Source organism: Gekko japonicus, unplaced genomic scaffold, assembly GCF_001447785.1.
Source record: "Gekko japonicus isolate JY-2015 unplaced genomic scaffold, Gekko_japonicus_V1.1 scaffold1216, whole genome shotgun sequence".
In the NCBI taxonomy this organism is placed as follows: Eukaryota; Metazoa; Chordata; class Lepidosauria; order Squamata; family Gekkonidae; genus Gekko; species Gekko japonicus.
In genome coordinates, this window is record NW_015174309.1 from 14,096 (window position 1) to 21,622 (window position 7,527).

At 46.9% G+C, this 7,527-nt stretch overlaps 1 non-coding gene across 1 annotated transcript; it reads right to left on the minus strand.

The window, feature by feature from the left end:
• Positions 1 to 1,163: 1,163 nt before the first annotated feature.
• On the minus strand, positions 1,164 to 1,241 carry TRNAC-GCA. The gene is given in 2 exon segments: positions 1,164 to 1,199; positions 1,206 to 1,241. It is a non-coding gene; the product is annotated as a tRNA-Cys (tRNA).
• Between the last annotated feature and the right edge of the window lie 6,286 nt (positions 1,242 to 7,527).

A 7,527-nucleotide genomic window follows, 5' to 3' on the forward strand; every position in this document is an offset into this window, starting at 1 on the left:
TATTTAGGATTTATTTATTACATTTATAGCCACCTTTCTCCCCAATGGGGACCCACAGCAGCTCACTTCATCCTCTTCCATTTTATCTTCACAACGACCCTGTGAGGTAGATTAGACTGGGAGTGTGTGACTGGCTCAAGGTTTCCCAGCAAGCTTCCATGGTGGAGTGGGAATCTGAACCTGGGTCTCCCAGATCCTACTGTAACTCTACTGTAACACCACACTGGCTTTTATGTGCTGGCTGCTGTTGAACAATAGTGAACAGCCAGTCCTGGGTGAGTCATGGAAGTCACATGGTTTCAAATTACCTATGGTTGCCATTGCTGCTAGTCCTGACCCCAATAAGTCCTCCCTCAAGGGCCAAAACAGGCCTAGAAAAGGACCGCCCCCTCCCCCTGACTTTTACTGAAAGAAACCAAGGCTTCAACTGGCAATACTATTGTGGTTGCTTAGCAATGGCTACAGAGGGCATTTGTTTCTTAAAGCTACAGGCACTGCTTCTATTAGGGGGGGGGGTTAAACTCCACAGTGTTTTTGTTTTTGTTTTTTAGATGTAAGATTTTTTCTGCAAACCTGGGGCTTTTCTCAAGTTTACAAAAAGGTCTGTCTTCCCTGACCATTGCCCCAGTCTGTGGATTTAAAAATCCATAGACTTGGCCATATTGAGAATTAGATATATTCATCATGAGTACTTGTCTGGAGGGGCAGATGGGAAGCCTCTTCACATCTGTGTGATGGAAGAGATGTGTGGAATACATATCTCATAGGCATGTAACGGTAACAGCAAACTCAGCAAGAGACAATGGGAATGCTTTATGCAGAGTGCCACAAAGGACTAAGGAAGGGAGAAGCCGTGGTTCAGTGGTAGAGCCCACACGTTGCTTGCAGAAGGGTTCAGGTCCAGTTCTTGATATCTCCAGTTAAAGGATCTCAGCATGCCTTCACCAAGAACTGCTGAGATCCTTTAAGACCCTGGCCAAGACCTTGGGACATGCAAGACCTTGGAACACCTGAGTCGCATCTGGGATGTGGCATGAACGCATAAAGCTGCCTTGTACTGAACCAGACCTTTGGTCCATCAAAGTCAGTCTTGTCTACTCAGACTGGCAGTGGCTCTCCGGGGTCTCAGGCTGAGGTCTTTCACATCACCTCCTACCTTTAACGGGAGATGCCAGGAATTGAACCTGGGACCTTCTGCAAGCCTTCTGCAAGCAGATGCTCTGCCACTGAGCCACAGCCCCAAAGCTTCAGGACTGGATTTCGGGAACGGAGGTCCCAGCGACTGCCTGGAGCACTGGGCTTGTGGGGGTGGGACAAGCTTGGCCAGCATCTCTTGCAGGCCGTCTACTCAAGTGTCCATCAGCAGCAGAAAAAGCTTTACATGGCAATACACATCTCTGCAACCTGAACCTGGAAAAGGACTCAGAGATCTCCATTCCTACTTGTGTCTGATGAAGGGAGCGTTGACTCTGGAAAGCTGATTCCCAGAAAGTCTTCTTGGCTAGAGGCTAGAGGTCCTACTGGACTCAGATCTAACCAGACCTTGAAGGGTCAACATTACATTGACACTTGGCTTTGTGCTGTCTTTCTCCTGAATTGCAGCCATTAAAATTAGCATCTTTTCAGTGTTCTTTTTGTACCAGTTTTGCATAAATGATATTTGGTCACCTGCCTTGAGCCATAGGGAGAAAGGTGCACTATAAATGAAGTTAATGATAAAGACCAAAAAGGGTGCAACAATAAAAGGTCAACAATAAAAACCAGCACAAAAAAAGCCTCACCACAACGTTTAAAAATGAAACAAAATTTTAAAAGGCAAGATTTGTGCTCCACAAAGTGACCTTTACCTTTGTGTATCCCGAGCTCAGAGCTCATATGTTTAACTACCACGCTATGCTCTGTTTCTTACTTATGATCACTTTCCCTAAAGGGCACGGGTGAGCATTTTCAGAATGAGACCGGTGCTCTCAGCAAACATTTCCCCCCAAAAAAAACTATTTTAAGAATGAGTTACTGAGTGATAATTAGATAGCGAAAATGCGCCTGGTTTCACATTTCAGTGCTCCTTTCCAATTAGAATGGCATTAGAGTGAAAGTGTAGCGATATAATTGTATGAAGAATAGATCTAATTTTCTCAATGTCACTGCAAAATCACCTTTTGGCAGTGACAGCACTGAATGATTACGCATATCATTTAGCAATTGTGTTTTATTCATTCCACACAGAAGTCCCCCCTCTCTCTCTCTCTCTCTCTCTCTCTGAAAAAAGTGAACATGTGATCAGATTATAAATGAGCACATCAAAGAGACACTGCAATGTATCAATATGTCACTGTTAACGCTGTCATGCCTCGAATCTGCTGTGAATCTCTGGCAGCATTGTGTTTGTTAACATCCTGTGATCATTAGAGGCTCAGCTATGCCTTTGCTGCGAGCTTTTATTCGGCAAAGAGGCTATATTAGGGACCTTTGAACCCAGGCATTAAGGGAAAGACCTTTGCCCCCTTTTTTGACCATGTTGTCCCAAGCAGAGTTACATGCTTCTGAGTACATTGAAGTCAATGAGCTGAGAAGGGTGTAAATCTGTCTAGGTTAGCACTGTTAGCGTCTGTTACTGGAACTGTGCTAAAAAAGCAAAAACAGTGACAGTCCAGGTTTAAATGCATCCATTAGCATCACAGACTCCCTGAGCGCATTGAGCTGCATATTGGATGAATCATGCCTTCTGAGATAATGTCACCTTTGGCTCTGCTGGAGAGCAAGGGAAGTTAGAAAACAGATAAGCCCTGGGAAAAGGCACATCCACCAAATTTCAATATGCCCCAGTCTGTGTTTACATAAAAAGAGGTCTCAGCGGGCTAATAGCAGAAATGTTACCAAGGCATCTGGGAGGGGAGGCAGCATGGTACAGCCTGCCCTTATCAGATCTTGGAAGCTACACAGGGTTAGTCCTTGGATGGGAAACCACCATCTGCAGAAGAAGGCAAAGGCAAACCACCTCGGCTCCTCACTTGTCTTGGGAGCCCCTTGATGGGAGAAGCTCAGCAGGGTTGGTACTTGGATGGGAAACCACCAAGGAAGACTCTGCAGAGGAAGGCTACAGGCAAACCACTTTTGGCTCTCACTTACCTTGAAAGCCCTTTGCTGGGAGAAGCTACGCAGGGTTGGTACTTGGATGGGAGACCACCAAGGAAGACTCTGCAGAAGAAGGCAAAGGCAAACCACCTCTGCTCCTCACTTGCCTTGGGAGCCCCTTGATGGGAGAAGCTCAGCAGGGTTGGTACTTGGATGGGAAACCACCAAGGAAGACTCTGCAGAGGAAGGCTACAGGCAAACCACTTTTGGCTCTCACTTACCTTGAAAGCCCTTTGCTGGGAGAAGCTACGCAGGGTTGGTACTTGGATGGGAGACCACCAAGGAAGACTCTGCAGAAGAAGGCAAAGGCAAACCACCTCTGCTCCTCACTTGCCTTGAAAGCCCCTTGTAGGGAGAAGCTAAGCAGGGTTAGTCCTTGGACAGGAGATCACCAAGGAAGACTCTGCAGAGGAAGGCTACAGGCAAACCACCTCTGCTCCTCACTTGCCTTGGAAGCCCCTTGCTGGGAGCAAAGCCCATGCAGAATAGAAAAAATACCCCAAAGCAACAGGAATGCACAAGTGAGGAAAATGAAAATGTGCAAAAACCTGTGTCTAGCAGGACTGGGTCTTTCTGAAATTTGCCCCATTCCAATTTCTCCCTCGGGTTTGTCATTTCAGACCCAATGGGTAATGTAAGTTTTGTCCCAGATTTCATTTCTTCGTTGCAAAGATGCCCTTCCCACTCTTCTACATTACCAGAGTGTGCACGTTCATCAATAAAGCACTGCAAAAATGTTTATTTTTTCTTTTCATTCATAACTTCAAAATGGGGACCCAAAGCAACTCTCCTCTGCTGCATTTTATCATCACAAAAACCCTGTGAGGTTAGGCTGAGCATGTGTGACTAGTCCAAGGTCACACACCAAGCTTCTACAACACATTGAGGATTCGAACCTGGGTCTCCCAGATTCGGGTCCAACACTCTAATCACTGCACTGCACTGGTTCTCTCAGTAGAATGTGGTCATATGTACGATGACATCAAGTTTCTTTTTGTGTGTTTTACCAGTGCTTATGACTAAACGGATGTGCATACCAAGATTGCTTTTTTGCATTGTTTTATCAACAAGCATGTGGGTAACGACAACTACCGACCTTCCACAGCCTGCAGTTCAGCGTCTTAACCACTTGAGCCACCGCAGCCCTGTTAGGTAGATACCATGCTTCAAAAAAGAAAAAAGGGGAAAAAAGGAAAGAAAACTCCACTAAACAAGTGTATCTATTTATCGAAAAATCAAATTCTTATAACAGAATTGCTCATATCCCCAGGGTAATAGTTATGTATTAAATTTATGGAAATTAAGAAACGAGGGGAAAAGAATCAGAAAGTGCAGTTTAGGAGAGTGAGGCCTTCTATGCATGGCGGTTTCGTCTCACATTCACCGTGCGTGTCCGTCGGGTTTTCCTTTTCATTCTGCACTGTTTTTCCTCCCTTCGGCGCCCAGTTCACTTTCTGTTCGCCGTTTCCCCAGGTTTTCTGAGAGTGCTTTTGTGATGGTTTTTCCCTTGCTTGGCTTCCAAGCCGAAGGTAATTTGAAAGCATACAGATTCCCTCGGATCCCCCCCCCTGCCCTTTCCCCGCCCCTCGTAGGCCACTCCCACTCTCACATGCAGGCCGTTCTGTCCACTCTGTACCTTTCACTATTCGTCGGCCTGTTCCTCACTGATTCACATTTACAAACAATTTTTACAAGCGGCATGACGCTAGCGATATGAGACTATTGCTAGTCTCAGAGCGCTGTAAAAAAGAAGAAATGGCTCATGGCTGGGCTGCCCTCTCCTGCTGCCTAGTTTAAACTGGACAGCAGGAGGAGGCTGTGCAAAGCTGTGCCTGCAGGGAGCTACCGACCCCCTGCAGGCACAATGTTCACAGCTGGGCTGCATGCAAAGCTTACTGCAGAAAATTCAAGTGGTCAAATCTTTTTGGTTGTAGGTACAGAATAAATACACTGGAGAAAAAAGAACGGTGCCTACAACAGGCACAGAATCCAAAGTCAAGCTTAAAGGCTTGACTGCTCAGGTTCTCTGCAGTAAGCTGTGCCTGCAGAATAGGCCTGCAAATGCATATCCACTGAAGTGAGTACATTTAAGTGGGACACATTTGCCCCACAGTAGGGAAAATTATTTCCGTGACACAATAAGTTTCTTTGCAGGCAGACTTCTTCCGTTGACTCCCAAAGACCTGCTGTGAAAGTATGTGGCAGGGCTCAATGGTGCAACGTGAAGCCAGTTTTGTAGACTTCTCTATTGCATCTGTCTTTTGCAAGCAAGTGGACCCTCCAACTGCTTTGGCAGGGTTCTTCTTGTGTTCTGGGCTTGTGCACTGGGCACCATTTTGCCACGAGGGAGAAGAATCTATCTTCTCAGTCAGTATTACCTTAATCTCATCGGAGGCCTGAAAGTAAAAGTGGATGCAAATCAGAATAACTAGTTACAGCTATCCTAGCTGACGGTTGTCCTCACCATTTTGTCCCCTTTAAAGGAGGCCTGGTATTTAATCTCTGGGAAGCCTTCTGTTGGGCACTGGTCCTTCAAAGCGTCTCGCCGTGGCAGTGCCAGCTCTAATACTTGTAATTGTCATGCTGGTCGTCGCTGAGCCAAGCAGCTAAAAAACCAACCTCCACAGATGGCCACTGAGTGCAGGCCAAAGGGGGTGGAGAGAGAAAGAAACTGCAGTCTATCTCTGTTTAGTTTTGTGGACTTCTACTCTGTTGGGTTCTCTGTTGAGACACTCACACTTGTGAGGATAACAGAAACCCTGCTGGGAAAGGGGAAGTTGGTCTTTCTTTAAAAAAAAATCTGGTAGGGGGTTTGCTGTTGTTCTCCAGGCATTCATGGACTTTTCTTGGGCAAAAATTGTTTATGGGACCGAGGGCTTTCCTCCAGAAAACATCAGTGCAGTTGCTGTGTCATATTCCACCGAGGGCACCCGATTCGCTTTGCACGGAAATGGATTTGGACAGAGAACATTCGGCTCATCAATATTCTCCTACCACCTTGGCCGCCTCCCCCCAACGTGTTCCGACAGAACCCCCCAGCCAATGGGCTTTACCGTAATGCATTCCAAACATCTGCATCCCCATCATTTATTCATAGGCTGAAATCTCAAATCCCAGTTTGGGGTGGAGAAATGTTTACTCGGTCACTTACACCCTGTTAATGTGGGACAGCAACCAGCAGGGAGGGTCGCCCCAGCTGTCTCTTCCGGCACACTGTTTGGAACAATAGGGCTGGGGGAGTTTTTTTGTTTTTTAAGGGTGGGGGGTTGGGGAAAGGGGCGGGGGTAGCGTGCGGATCCAAGAGCCAGGAGCCTGTGCAGCGAATCGGCTAATGGACAGAAAGTGCCTGCTCCCGGACACATTAATTCCCTTCCCTGTCAGCTCACATCATTGCGGAGGATGCGTGATGGGAAGCCGGGTCCCATCACACCCTCACACCTGCTGCTTTCCCATCTGCCGAATTCAATCGCTCCTTTGATTGCCCATTTTTCAGCCTAATGACTTTATTCCTTTCTCCCCCCCCTTCTTTGTAAAGTTAGTGTTTTTGGTTGTTTTTTTTTTTTTAAACGTTGAGAGTGTAGCGCTAATAGATGCCTTCTTTCGACCCTCCTCCTCCTCCACCTGTGTATCCTGGCCTCTTTTGGGTACGTTCCAGAGACGATCGATCAAAGAGGGGAAATCCTGTGCCAAAATTAAAACTCCTCCCCCTTTCCAATGCCCTCGTTCACAATGATGCTTGATAAAGTTGTCATGGTGATAATGCCTGGGAGGAATAAAAGTGCCATTTGCCTGGCTGATTAGAGGCAAGGACTCCGCCAGGGCGCGAGCGGGAGAATATAGAACCCAGGGGCCATAATAGCTGCCATCTTGCAGGGGGAGAGCAGCGAGAGGGCTGCCGGCCGGCCTCCTCCCATTATGAAAAGTCACATTTTCTTCTTTTATGTAGGATAAGGTTCTTGCCAGGGGGAGAGGGAGGTATTCTGAATTGGCCTTTGAATCTTGTCCAAAGGGGTAGACTTGGCCGGATGAGTCAAAGAAGGAAATCATTACTGCCATTGAACATCTGTCCAAAATAGACCTGGCAATTAGCAGATAAAGATCGTCAGTCCTTTGCTTTTTCACACTTGGAATGTGGGAGGAAGCATTTTCCCGGATCCAGACAAACGCTGACTCCACTCGTCACAGATTTCCAGAGGGAGGGAAGGCTGCCAAGGTTTCTATGGCATCCTACCCCCCCCCCCCCTGCCTAAAGCAAAATTGGAGCAAACACCTCCATTCTTGGTAGACATTGGTTTCGAGGCCGTCTGGATTAGAATTTTTAAGGAGCTGGCAGTGAGACCTGAACCTTTTTGGAGAGGCTGTGGTTGGAAAAGCTCAACAAATGGCAACATA